Below are 14935 nucleotides of genomic sequence, written 5' to 3' on the forward strand. Positions count from 1 at the left end.
GCACACCTCCCCCAAACAGCCTGTCAGGTAGGCGCGTGCTAGCGAGGCGGAGCTTGCGGCTGGGGGCGGGGCCTCGGCGGTGGAAGGCGCAGCGGCTGCTTCACTGCTGTGACTCTGGACTGGAGCGCTGAGGCATCTTCGCAGCCACCGCTACCCCGGCTGTACCTGGTCAGGTAAAAGAGTCTTGCTCCTGGCCGCCGTCTGCCCTACCTCTTCTTGCCAGCCAAAGGCTGCCTGCTCGGCCTCCCCGGCTGTAGGGTTCTGGCCAAAGCTGATAAGCTCCTACCTTAGCGTCCTCTCTCTAGCTAGTGTTGGTTCCTCCAGCTCTGCAGCCAGGCTGCTGGGTGCTGGGAAGTGCGTTGGTGGCCCCTGGGGTCACCCCAACATCCCTGTCTACAGAACTCATGCCATTATCTCTCAGGCCCTAGCCTTCTTGACCCGTTCAGTGCAGTCTCATTCCAGCTTGGCTCAGAAAAGCTGGGAGGGTTGGAGGGCCAAAGAGGGGAAGGATTCAGGCTTTTATTTTTATTTTTATTTTTTTAAACGGTACAATTATACTGCAAGGAAGTTGGATTGAGAATAGACGCTGCTTCGTGTTTGTCTTGGCAATAACGAGGGTAACTGTTGCTGTACTGTGCTTGTGTTTATAGGTGGCATTCACCATCACTGTTTTCTTCTGTCACCTTGTCTTCATCACAACCATCACCAACATCATCATCTCCTCCTCCATTCAGAACTCTCTAGTTCTCCAAAAGCGGTCTCTGTTCCTCTATGTAAGTGTTGGACACTCCTCCTTCCAATAGCAGACAATGTCCTTGTCTCCAGAGGCCACAAACCAAACCTTGTTTTAACTCAAGGACAACTAGCTGGGAGCAGTGTGTGTGTTTGCAAAAGAAACCTCTCTGGGTTTTTTTGTTTGTTTGTTTTTTTCGAGACAGGGTTTCCCTGTGTAGCTTTGTGCCTTTCCTTGAACTCACTTGGTAGTCCAGGCTGGCCTTGAACTCACAGAGATCCCCCTGGCTCTGCCTCCCGAGTGCTGGGATTAAAGGCGTGCACCACCACTGCCTGGCGAAACCTCTCTGTTTTCATCATCAACATTTCTGCTTACTAACTCCTAGAGAGTTTGATATTGGCCCTGACACAGTCCTGATGGACAGAAGGACCGAATGCAGGGTCTGGGATCTTGTAGTATAGAGCTATGGAAGGCAAGTTATACCCATAACGAGGTGAGCCTTTGAGAGAAACAGGTCAGGCAGCCAAACATCTGACTTTCTTCCACAGTGGCTGCAGTTGTATCAAAGCTTGTTTAGTATTCATGCTTGCAGATGGGGTACTGTGTCACTGTGGTTGTGTCACCATAGAGGGACATAGAAGTGTGTGTGTGTGTGTGTGTGTGAGAGAGAGAGAGAGAGAGAGAGAGAGAGAGAGAGAGAGAGAGAGAGAGAGAGAGAGAGAGGATATTAAATTCTATTGTCTAGACCAGAAGGCATTTTCTAGATATACCTCTGAGACTCGACAACCATTGCTTAGCTCTTTCCAGGGCTTGCTGCAAGGTCTGTTAGATCTCTGATTTATTAGCCCTCATTTAGGAGGAAAGCATTAAAGCTGAGACTCGAATATCAGATTACCCCTCATCATGGAATCATTGCTTTTGAGGACTCCAGAGCTCCCATTTCTCCTCAGCCAGAAACACCTCCATAATAATCTTCCTTTCTCTCCAGGCTATGCAGTCTAGTGGCAGCATCAACAAATGGCAGGTTGCTAGGCATAGTACAGAAACTAGGAGGTAGCAGCCTCGTTGGAGGGAAACCTGGCACTGGATCATACTGGTTAAACTCATAAGCCCATTAGGCATAGTTTCAAGTCCTGGGCCAGCCTTAGTTTCATGATTTTGGTAAGTCATCTTCTTGAGCTTAATTTCTCATCTGAGAAATGCAGGTAATCTTACCTCTCATAGGGAAGTTGGAGAAATAAATGAAATCATGTAAATAAAAATGTTCAGTGATTTCCTGGCAGATAGTGAGTGGTGGAATTAATGATCAGTGCTGTTAGTAATACTAGCCAACAAGGATAACAAAGACTCTCAAAAGTGTGTCTTCTTTCCTTCTCTGTGTGCTTTAGATCTCAGTACTTATACTAATAGGCAATGGTCATCTTCAGATTCCCAATAGGATTGCCCCTGAAGGGACCCACTGATTGAAGCCATCTGTGTTTAAGCAGCCATGCTGTACTCCAGCCTGTGGAAATGCTTAGCAAGCTTCCAGTTAAGATGCATTACAGCTGAAGCTTTAGAGGGGACCTCTCTCTAGTCTCTGGGTCTGTCCTAGGCTGTTCTTTTCTCACTGGCGGTTCACCGCACTGGCTTGATAAATTGTGCTTTCTGCAGAATCATTAGTGAATACATTGGCTTCTGCCCAGGGGAAGCAAACAGCTTTGCTTCAAATGTCTGTGGGAATTGAAGCAACTCTAAATCACCACCCTGAAGTAACTTACTGTGTAGCAGCATTATTCTTTTCTAAGACTAAAAACTAGACAGAACCACTAAATAACTATGTAGTTCGAATCTCTTGTTCAGAGAACTTAACATCATTCCATCTGCTTTGGGGAGGGGGATACTTTGAAATTTGGAGTTTATTGTCCTTTATATTAGTAGGATATTTTTTTATATGGGACAGTCCAGCAGAAGAATCCTAAGCAAAAGGATGAGCATTTGGGTCTCACATGACTGAGCCCAACCAGGTCCTAATATCCTGGTGAGAAAGCTGGTCTACCTCCAGGTGGCTCCTGACTTTCAGGGGCTTCTAAAGTTGCCATCCTGTTTTCTAACTCTTTGTCTTTCGGTATTTTTGCTGGTTCTCTTTTAGATCTGCTTTTCTCTTCCCTTATTGGCCTTACTCTCTTCTGTTACAGACCCTGCCCTCCCTGTGCCTTCACAAACTCTAGATTCCTATCCTTCTGGTTCCATAACCTAAGGCTGCTCCCTTCCCCAAGTCCTAAGTGAACAGTCCCAGGAAAGAATTGCACTTGAAAAGCCCTTTATTCACAGGTATGGCCTGTCTGGACTAAATGCTTTAGCCAAGGGAATGGGGTGCTATAGATCTTATGATTGTCTGAGGATTGAGTTTCATATCCTAGTCTTCTGCCCTATCTAGATATAAAATTGGTGGAGCAAAGGAAGAGAAGTAGGAACTGGGAACAGTGTGGAACTTGGCACGATGTTGGTTAACATCCTTGATAGAGGTCTAAGGAACAACTTTCTCTGACCTGGTATACAGTGCTCCACAACCTAGTTATGTTAAACCTCTGGGTTCATGCATATCATTGCAGACTGAATTTTGTTTCAGATGACCTTGCTTTTAATATTTTAAATGAAAACTTTATTGTAGAAGCAAGAAAAATCATTAGGGATATTGAAGAACCTGCAGTGATTCCACTGTTGGTGGTTTGATCATGTTTGGAGTCACTTATAATCTCTTCTGGGCCACATTTTTAGCACCAGCTATATTTTTTGGATGTACATAGTATTTGACTTTAAATCAGCTTAATTCTTAGCATGTCTCAGCTTGTGCGATGACAAAAGTTGCAGCCATTCATCTGACATGCTTGATCTTTGCAGAGATGCTAAACCATGGAAAGCAAATGTGAGCCTGCACCAACAGGCTGGCCTTTGGAAGGAAACGAAACATCCCTGTGTTTAGGGTCTGTGCTGAACTGCTGACAAAGCAGTAATCTGTGTCCCTATAAAACAATAATTACTGTAGTGGGAGGAGGTAGAGTGGGTACAGCCTCCTGACCTCACCAACATAAAAGGCTGAAAACTCAGGAATGGATTGTGTCTTCCTTAGAGTTTCCTGGTCCTTTAATGAAGAGTAAAAACAATCTCATGATAATGGAATAATCTAGTGATTTCCTGTACTCACCCAACCCTTGAACATATAGTATCCCCTAGTGCCTCTGTGATTAGGGGCAGAATTGTTCCTTCATTGGGCCTCCCTATCTCTACTTTCATATGCTGAACAAACCTCTTAAGTTCTCTGCAGGAAGTCAACTTCTAGCCAAGTCCTTTTTATTTTCTCTTCACCAAACCCACACATCTCTTATTTCGCTGCCCTAATCAAAACTGACTTGTTTTGTGTTCTATTTTATTAGATTCATCCCTGATCTCCTATCTAAAGTGTCACAGATCACTGTTAAATACCGATATACCTCAAATTAAACACATTTTTCATTGATCTTTCAGGTGACAAGCTATTGAGGGTACTATTTTGGAATTGGCAGGACTTTTTAGCATGCGTGTTATCCACCCGGGTTGGGACATTAATTGAGAAGCAGCAGACTTGGGGAGGGATAGATTAAAAGCAGCACAGGAAATAGCATTATGTTGCAGCTGACAGGTCCAATTCTCACATGCCTGCCCTGAGCTTTCCCTTCTCACTGAGAGTGCTCTAGGGCATGTTTGGGGGGAAGGAAGCACACTGGACATAGATGACCTCAACATTGATGCATTTAAAAAAAAATATCCATTCAATAAAGCAGTGCTGTTATACAAGCCCTCAGCCATAGTTGCTCTGCCTTGAACCCATGTGGACATCTACACACACTCATCCAGGCTTGATGCCTTTTCCTCTGATACCTGCTATGAAACATGGGAAGAAAAATTACAGATGTTTCAAAGAGAACAAGACCCTTCCTGGTTAGTAGGAGAAGCCTTCCCCAGTAACCCGTTTGTTGTAGCAATTCTAATTTCCTCGCCTGATACTCATGCAAATGAGGTCCAAATGAAAATGTCTGAATGAATGGTGTCACCTGTGGGAGAGAAGGCACCCTTCTAGGTATGTTCAGGTGACCCTGGTGCTGCTCTTGCTCTCTGAGAGCTCCCTACAAGTGCCAAATCTCTGTCTAGAGTCTCAGGTTTGTTTTGTTTTGTTTGAGACAGGGTTTCTCTATGCAACAGCCTTGGCTGTCTCAGATCAGTTTTTCTAAGTATGAAAAAGAAAGGTTTTTGCACTTTGATGGCATAAGATTGCTGAACTAGAAGGTAGAAATTATTTTGGAATAATTGTTATGGAAATAGATAATGATCTTTCTCCTCTGAGAGAAATAAACATTGACACAAATTGTGTTTAAATGTGTTTGGGCCTCTAGAGGTGCTAAATAAAATTTCCCTATCCATTGAGAATACAATCTCTTGTCTCCTACCTGGAAAATAGTTTGTGTGTAAGCACTGTACCAGTGCTTCTCAACCTTCCTAATGCTGCGACCCTTTAATATAACTCTTCATGTTTCAGTGACCCCCCAACCATAAAATTATTTAGTTGCTACTTCATAACTATAATTTTGCTACTGTTATGAATCATAATGTAAATATCTGATATGTAAGATATCTGATATGCAACCCCACAAGTGGAGAACTGCTATGTTAGAGGTAATGTGTAAAAATGTACCCTTCTGCTTTGATGTGTTCACTGACAAGAAGCAGCACACCTTGGTGCTCTTAGCCCTGTGAGTACTAGCAGAGCTGGGTTTTCACCATTCCAACACATAGTCCATGCAGCCTAATGTCCTAGCAAAGGAAAAAAGTCCTTAAAGGATAGTCTAAGGGAGGCAGTGAGAAGTGCCTATTGCCTCCCCTGGGCTCATCCTGGGCCTAATACAGAGGATTTAGAAACCTTGCGTTGGTTATGAGCTCTGCCGGCCCATCGTGTGCACAAAGTAAGTGGCACTGAACCTCTCGTACAGAAAGGACCAGGACTCAAGAGAGGTTAATGTGTTTGCTCAAGGGCATAGTTTTAAGTAGAATCTGGTTAGTATTTTGCCCACTTGCAAGGCTTGCATTCTACTTTCTATGCCCTAGTAGGCCAGTGAGAATACTCCTGGTTTTAATTTATTTTACTTTAAAGCAGGATAAGCCATAAATATAGTGCAATATTTTGAGTACAGATCTAGTGAAAAAGCAAGAGCGGCTTTTTAGACTCATTAAAATGGTCATCCGTTCTCTTTTTAGATGAAGGCAGTCACTTTGGCCACATTTATAAGCCTAGCACACATTTGGAAAGCTTTGCAAAAAAAAAAAAAAAAAAAAAATTAAGCTAACAGATCTGCAGAAAGTGGAATCATTTATAGAACTGGCATCAGTCCTGGCCTTGCTTGACAGTGTCCTCATCTCCATAGATCTGCTTCTTCTCTAGCATCCTCTACTGTTTACCCATAGGAGAGTGGCAGGGCTTTTGAATTCTGGTTTTGCTACCCATTCAAGTAAGTTTCAGGTAATTAAGGTTAGAATATTCAATGGGTAGTGGAAGGTACTGTCTTTGTGTTAAGTCTGCTTTCTGATTTGGCTTAAGCTAGTCCTAATTTTTGTGGGGTTTTTTAGAATTTTTTTTCTTTTCTTTTACAATATCATTCAGTTCTACATATCAGCCACGGGTTCCCCTGTTCTCCCCCTCCCCTCCTCCCCTTACCCCCAGCACACCCCCCATTCCCACTTCCTCCAGGGCAAAGCCTCCCCCGAGGACTGTGATCAACCTGGTAGACTCAGTCCAGGCAGGTCCAGTCCCCTCCTCCCAGACTGAGCCAAGTGTCCCTGCATAAGCTCCAGGTTTCAAACAGCCAACTCATGCAATGAGCACAGGGCTAGTCCTAATTTTAAGCTCTGCAAATACATGTTAATTTTAATTCTTAGGAATATTTGAAGAACTTTAATGCCACAAAGATCACAATATCTTCAGAAAAACTATGACAGATTACTAAAGAAAACATGTTTTCTTAATCACCATCATGTGCATAATTCTTACATACACATTATTTTGTAAGGAGGTAACAAGGTGTTTTTCTTATTTGTGTAGTGGAAAACAATGAGATTAGGATGTGAAAAATGACTTGCCCAAGGTCACTCCTGCACAGTACAGGGCTAAGAATAGATCCAGGTCACCTGACACCCTGACTTTATTCATTGCATCACTGAGCTAGCTCCTTTCCAGAAGTAATTGTTCTTCTAATTCCAAGCATGAAGAGGGCAAAGGGTAGTGAAATCCTAGACTCAGTCTGGGTGACTTGGCTGTTTAGTTTTCTCCCCCTCTCTTATTTTTACTTCAGGATGAAGCATCTCCATGGCTGCCAACTGATAACCATTTGCTAAATCCAAGAGCTCAGCTAAGACAGAATTTATTATGAAGTGTAAGTCCCAAGCTGGTCGAATGACAAAGCAAGGTGGCACTTCTGCCTGAGAGCACATCTCAGAGAGGGGACAAGGGGATGGGTCCAGCCTAAGAATACACACAGAAGGCTGTGTCATCGGTCCTGGAGAATAGCATAAGGAAAATGAATGTCATGAACTAGAACAGGATTGGAAAAACTTTTCTACAAATTTTTAAGGACTGGGGTGGCTTTCATTGTTACAATTTCTCTAGCTTGATAAATCCAGAGTGGTGAGGCAGAACTACTAAAGTCTCATTTTGCTCCTGTCTTTTTCATTCAAGCCAAGAAGATAAGCATCCCCATCAGTGAGAACAGCCACAAAACAAGAACCTAATGTTTTTTACTACAAACAGCTTTAATTTCTGTTTTAATCATGTTCTTTCTTGTGAAGGTTAAGCAGTTGACCTCCACCATTCTTAGAGCTACACCACTCCCCAGACCTGTGGTCTGGGAGAATGATAGCATGCCACAGCTTTGGCAGAGGGAGCTTTCTGGTCATGGAGGTATTAGGCCACATGAGTGACACTGTAGCACCCAGCATTTTGCCACCACAACTCTCTCAGTGTAGTGTTTAGGTCATACTTTGTCCTTAGGAATCTTTGTGACATTTCCTATGTACCCATCTACCTACACATGCTACACACACACACCCCTGTAGGGTGTTATGGCTTTCTTGGTGACTGCCAGGAAGCAAGGCATGGGTATCCCTCCTTCTGGGTTGCTGCACCTCTCTCTCCCTTTCCCCTAAGAACTCTGAGAGAATCCTCCTTTTATGTTTCTTTGGGACTCTTCACATCTAAAATTCTCTATCTCTTTTAATAGTCTCAAAGAAATTCCCTAAGAGGATTTTTATATCATCTAGAGAAATCCTTCTAAGAATTTAAGATTTGGAGAGATCTAGAACTATTGATGAGTTATTTCTGTTTTTCTACTTACCTCACTTGGCCTGCTGCAATAACTTCCCATTTTGATGCCTGTCAAGGAGGAAAGGCGGGAAATAAGATGAATATAGATTAATATCTCTGCATATTACTTTGCTTCTGGAACCACAGCAACTTTGTGAGATGTCTTGTAAACTACTTCCCTTTTTCTAAGGATGACCTATAAGCAAAAGGTTCATATATTCACAACTCCATCCCTGGCCACACCTAGATAAATGAGCAATAGAATTTTCACCCAGGAGGGGACACATGAGTTATTTTCCCCAAACCAGTGTTTTGGATTGGAGGATGGCAGTATGCAGGAGTCACCTGAGTTAAGTTATAGAGAAGTGCTCCAGGGTCCAGCCTGAGAAACTTACTTCTGGAAGGCTTTACTTCAACTTCTTCCTGCCATTGGCTCACTCTTTAATTGATTTCATGAAATGGTCCATGAATTCCACAGCATCACATTTGCTTCTGATTTTGCTTAAGGTGCCTTAAAACCCAAGATTCAGCCACTTTCAGCCAAAAGTAATGTAAGAATGATCACCAGTTTGCCAAGAAAAAAAAAAGCCAGGGTGAAGAGGAAACTGAAATCCAAGATAGGTGAAGCAATTGTAAGAGAATCTAGCAACTTAGGATGTGTTCATCGAATGATTTAAAGGGACAGCTGCATAAGTTGGATTTGTGATTCCTGAAAACACTTTGTTTCAAAAGAACGTTTTTAGCACTAGGCACTGCCTTGACCACTAGAGAGAGTTGAATGACCATCAGGACTTTTGAAGCTGGTAGCTCTTGTACTTAAGGGCTCACTGGAGAGCTGGGGATGGTGAAGCCAGGATGAGATACCTCAGGAAACACAGGAAGTTTGCAGGAGTTTAAAGGGCATTGGACAGGAGAAGAGCTGGATTACAGGACAGGCAGTAAGAACAAGACATGGATGGAAATAGAGTTAGGTCACTATAAGAGAAATCTGCATTCATATTTAGAGCTACCTGGAATGCCATGAGGTTGCCTTTTGTGGTAGGGAAATTAGTTCAAGGCAAGGTGGTATAGGTATTCGTAAAGGCTGCAATGGAGAGGTTAGCACTGAAAGGGGATGGAGCACAGTGACGAATACCTCTGTTTTCTTTAAAGATTGCATCATTTTCCCTGTGAATAACATTAACTCCTAGACTAGAATGCCAGCCCATACTTTGACAGAATGCAGTAGGAGTTGAAGTACTTCACAGACATAGTTTTATGAAATCTCTCTTCTTTTGCTAAAATATATATAAAAGCTTCAGAGTTTGATTGGCAGAAGACATTTCCAAAAGTAAAGGCAATAAGAATTTATTTATCCTTTATAGTATAGTCAGCAGTGATTAAAGTTTGTTCATAGGCAATGAGTTGTTCACTGAAATTGAAAGAAATAACTATTGTAATATGGATATGATAATGCCAAACATGGGGAATACTGGATTTTTATATAAAATGAGTAGATTCCTTGAATTACTCCAAGCTATACCAACTTATTGCTGTGGTCTGTGTGCATGTGCGCTTGTATGGGTGGGTATGAGTGGGTGCATTCATCTGTGCCTGCATTTGGAGGCTAGAGGTTGATATCCAGTGTCTTCCTTGAGTGCTCCGTTTTTCATGTTAAGGCAAGTCTCTTGCTGAACCCAGGACTCACCATTTCTGCTAGTCTAGCTAGACCACATCTCTGCCTTTTGAGTGCTGGGAAACCAGGTAGAACTCAATATTATATGGGTTCTGGGAACCCGAAGTCCAGTCCCCATGCTTGCATGGCAAGTGCTTTATGTTAACATAATAGGTCGACATTATCTAACAGTAGGTAAAATACCTGAAAATGAAGTGTAAAAGAAACATTGCATATATGAGTCATCTTCTCAGCCCTGAAACACACTTTATGAAAATAATGTATGTTGATTATTAAGAATTGCAATAAGGCCAAAAATTATGAGATTATGAGAACAATTAAAATTCTCATACTATAATTCCCATTATTAACCTTAGATGTATATTATTTCAGACATCTATATACCTGGATATTTATAAATATTTATGTGAAAATGAATAAACAAGTATAACAAAAATAATATAAATTTTTGGATTCTAAGCAATTAAAGAATATGAAACTAAAAGAAAAATGAAACTTGAAATAAATTTACCTCATTTCAGATACGTTGTTTCCTTAAAATCTCTGACTAAAAATAATATGAGTTTTGGTTAAAAATAAGTTATGCTCATAAATTATTGTCTTCATATAGCATCAGTTGATTTCTATCTCTTAAAGATGAGTGCTTTTGAAACTTCTCCCCTCTCGTCCCTACATCTTGAGTATTATTAAATATATTCTTGCTTCTGTGTCATTCTATTTTGTTATTCTGTTTGGGGCTGCAAGTATGAGGGTGTCAGTTGTGCAGTGGTGGTGCCAAGCTGAAATGGCTTCCATGTGTGCAAACTCTGGGGATATTTCCTTAGTACTTCATTTTCAGGTATTTCACCTACTGTTAGATAAATGTCAACCACTATGTTAACATAATCTCCACCACTTTGGATCTCTGAAATTGTGTGAACTGTTAGCCTTATTGTTTGCTCACCAAAATGTTATTGCGTATTAACTTACTATCAGGAATTTCCACAGAAAATCCTTGTTAAAGCACACATAGCCCCTGTCCTCCAAGAATGAGTGCAGCCAACATACAGTAAATTCCTAGTGTGTTGGCTCCAAGGCAGCTGTTTTATTATTATTTTCCCCACATGAGATCTGGCATTCCATAGTCACTTGGTAAATACATGTTTCACTAAGTATTTATGTGCCATTTGCTATGGTAAATATGTAAAAAGATGTGTCTAATTTTTGTCTTGATCCATTACGAAGACATTTACTGTCTCTGTTTTATAGATGACAAAGCTGAGTCTTGGCAAATAATAACCTGCAGTTTTATAAAAGGAATTGACTGTAAAATTCATGGCATCAGGACTGGGTCTTTGGTAATTAGAGGTAATGGAGGAAAGAGGCACATGCCCGTTGATTGTGATCCAGTGAGGTGAGGTGCAAAGCCTTGTATGTACAGTCTGAGAGTTAGAAGACTGTTTATTGCATGATGTCTGTTATGTACTTACTAGATGTATAATATCAGGAAAACCTGAATTTCACTCCCCTAAACCTTGGTGTTATTTCTGTAAAATAGGGTTAACAGTGAGAGTATTAAATGAAATAATGTAAATTAAAGACTTACAATAGTATCTCTCTAAGTGTTCAAGAAATAGCAGCTATTGGCATTATTAGTATTTTTATAAAGCACTTGGGATGTTCAAACAAAAGACTACCTGCCCACCCTGGATTTTCAGGGGATGAGACCTTTATCTTGCACTCTGCGGAAAGCCCAGGAATTCAACTGGTAAGAAACAGATAGAATCTTGGTAGGAAGAGAAACGTGAAGCATGGGGCTGAGAGGTCCCACTGAGGTGCGAGGTATCTGCGCTGCCCTGTGTACCTCCTGCAACTTCCTTCCTTCACTTGTACTTCCAGAGACTCTGCAAACAGGAGAATCTGTGTTCAGAGAAGCTGACTTGCAAATAGACTATCTTATCTTACTGGACCATCTTCCCATTGAGAAGGTGAATGAGTCAGTGTCTGCACAGCTCCAAGGAAACATGAGGTGACAGGGCAGTTCTGGGGCTATTGGCCCAGGAGGCTTCTGGGGCCATCCCAGGCCAGTGTATGTGCAATGGATGGCTGGTCCTAAGAAGGTACACCTACTGCCTCTCACATCGTCTAGATCAGCATTTCTGAATCTTCTTCTCGTTGCCACCCACATTTAAGCATCCCCTCTGTGAAATGTTCATACAGCAGATGAACTGTGTGTCTATTTATACACTGTTTACTTATCCTGCCTCATGTCTAAGAAAGAGTAAGATTTTTTTCTCCCTTCCTGATAAACCAACTGCAATGAGCCAGACTTCAAAGATCCTCTTCAGGTAGGCTCCTGCTCAGTCTGTATTCCACAAAGCAGTAGCCAAACCATGTTCCTCCCAGGTTAGAACTCCCCAGTAGCTTCCTGTTAGACTTAGAATCTTAGGTAATGGGTCCCCAAATTTGCATCATCTGGATGTACCTGTCTGTCATTCTAATATGACCTAAAGCCAGTCTGTTTGCAAAGAAGAATTGTTCCCATGGCCAAACCAAGGCCACTGAACAGAGAGCCCTGGGCAGGCTTCTCTGTATGGAGTTGATGTGGAGTAGATATGGCTTGGCACCAACAGTAGTGGTTACAAATCTAAAAAAGCTCAGAAAGAGGGAAGTTTGCTGCCCTAAAAAATGAGGTGAGAGATTTCTGCAGAGATAGGACCTGATGTAAGACTGTTTAGGAGCAAAGCTGTGAAATATATGAAAAAAATTCCAACTATGTCATATGAATTACAGATAGCAATCACAGTCTACAGATGGAATAGCATGTGCAGAGCCCCAGGGAGGAAGATGTGGCCTGCATCAGAATCTCTAAAAGGTAGCTGTGTCTGGAGTATAATAAAAATAACCACACTGTGAAAGTCTCATTGGCAATAGGAAGCAATGTTTTCTGGGAATTGATTCCATAAAAGGGATCTAGAGCACACTCCTAAGTATCTTCCAGATACCATGTTCGTCAAAAGATGCTATTGAGTATCATTTACTGCATTTCAAGGATGAGAAATAAAGGCACATAAGAGATTATATAGCTGTCTCAGGTTGGCATGCTGAAGTAGAAGATCTGGCATTTGAACTTTGGTCCTAAAGCTATGTTAATGGTGAGAATCCAGAATACTCTGTCCCTAAGACTACGAAGCATGGAGCTCAGAGGCATCTGAACATCTGAATTCTTTGGCATAATAGTCTTGACACAAGCCTTGTGCCAGATGGTTTGATGGCTATTCTATTCTTGGTTGTCAACCTGACTATATCTGGAATAAACTACAGTTCAGAAATGGAGGGCACACCTGTGAGATATTTTTTGCTTGGTTTGAAGTGGGTGAATACACTTCTAGTTGGGACCTTTGAGGCAGGAAAACACATGCCTTTAATTGAGATCTTGAGATGAGACAACACACACCTTTAATCTGGATCTTGAGTTGGAAAGACACATCTTTAATCTGGGCCATACTTGCTGCTGGAAGCCTATATAAAGAAATGGAAGAAGGAAGCTTTGTGCTCACCTTGCTAGCACATCTATTCCTTCACTGGCATTAGAGCCTACTTCTTCAGGATTCCATCATATTTGGAAGACTGTCTGTGACATCCAGTCTTGTGGTCTGAGCAACTACTGGGCTCTTGGACTTTCTGTTAACAAACAGCCATTGTTAGATTAGCTGGACTGCAGCCTGTAAGTCTCTCTCTCCTCCCTCTCTCTCTGTCTCTCTGTCTCTCTCTCTGTCTCTCTCTCTCTGTCTCTCTGTCTCTCTCTCTCTCTCTCTCTCTCTCTCTCTCTCTCTCTCTCTCTCGTTCTGTTATATAAGTTCTGTTATTTTAGAGAACCATGACTAATACAGATGGCTAGAGAGGTTGGAGTCCCAGAGCAGGCTACAAAGACATAATGAGCTGCTTTCAATTGTTAGGTCAAAACTCTAGAAGGTCTCCACAGGTGAAGACCTTTGTACATGGGCCATGTACGGGAAATTAAAGACAGTCTTTCAGGTGGTATATGTTTAATGTCAAATGTCTGGACCAAAGAAGGGGAAGCCTTGAAAATACTGGGGTAGAGGGGTGGATATGGCCTGAGTCTCAAACTGACAGTGATTGCTGTGTAACAATAGAGGCAATTCCAAAAACGTTAATTTTACGCTCAGTGTCATTATTAGTTTCAATGCTCTTGATTGTTTTTCTTTTGGTTCTTATTGATGATACAGATGTATATTTTTTCCCTCTATCTAAATTTTTTAAACTTCCCTTTCACAACTTACTGTTTTGTGGTGTCTTTTTTGCCTTAGAAGTCTCAGTTCAGATCCTGTGTGTACCCTGAATTTTCCATTTACCTTCTGTCTTAGTTAGGGTTTACTATTACTGTGAAGAGACACCATGACCATGGCAACTCTTATAAAGAAAAAATTTAATTGCGGGGACTCACTTACAGTTTTGGAGGTTCAGTTTTTTATGATCAGTAAGGGGAGCATGACAACATGCAGGCAGACAGGTGCTGGAGCTGAGAATGCTACATTTTGTAGGCAACAGGAAGTTGACTGACTGTCACACTGAGAGATGCTTGAGAAAAAGAGACCTCAAAGCCCGCCCCCACAGTGACACACTTCCTTCAACAAGGTTGCACCTCCTAATAGTGCCACTCCCTTTGGGAGCCATTTTCTTTCAAACCACCACATTCCACTCCCTGGCCCACAAAGGCTTATAGCCATATCATAATGCAAAAAATACATTCAGTCCAACTTCAAAAGTTCCCATAGTTTATCACATTCTCAACAATGTTTAAAAAATCTGAAGTCCAAAGTCTCTTCTGAGATACATGGCAATCTCTTAACTGTAATCCACCTGTAAAAATGAAAATCAAAAAGCAGACCACGTAGTTTCAACATATAATGGCACAGGATATACATCACCATTCCAAAACACAAGGAAGGGAGCATAATGAGGACATGCTAGACCAAAGCAAGACAGAAAACCAGCTGGGCAAACTCCAAACTCTGTATCTCCATGTCTGATGTCAAAACACTCTCCAACTCTCCAATTGTGTTCAGCTTTGTTAACTACAACACACTTCTTTCTCTTGGGTTGATTCTACTCCCTGTTAGCAGCTCTTCTCAGCAGGTATCCCAGGACTTTGGCA

General features: G+C 41.8%; 1 pseudogene; it reads left to right on the forward strand.

Annotated features, from left to right (window-relative positions):
• Positions 1–76: 76 nt before the first annotated feature.
• Positions 77–14935, forward strand: part of LOC119087874 — a 48073-nt pseudogene continuing 33214 nt past the window's right edge.

Source organism: Peromyscus leucopus, chromosome 4 (genome assembly GCF_004664715.2).
Source record: "Peromyscus leucopus breed LL Stock chromosome 4, UCI_PerLeu_2.1, whole genome shotgun sequence".
Taxonomy (NCBI): domain Eukaryota; kingdom Metazoa; phylum Chordata; class Mammalia; order Rodentia; family Cricetidae; genus Peromyscus; species Peromyscus leucopus.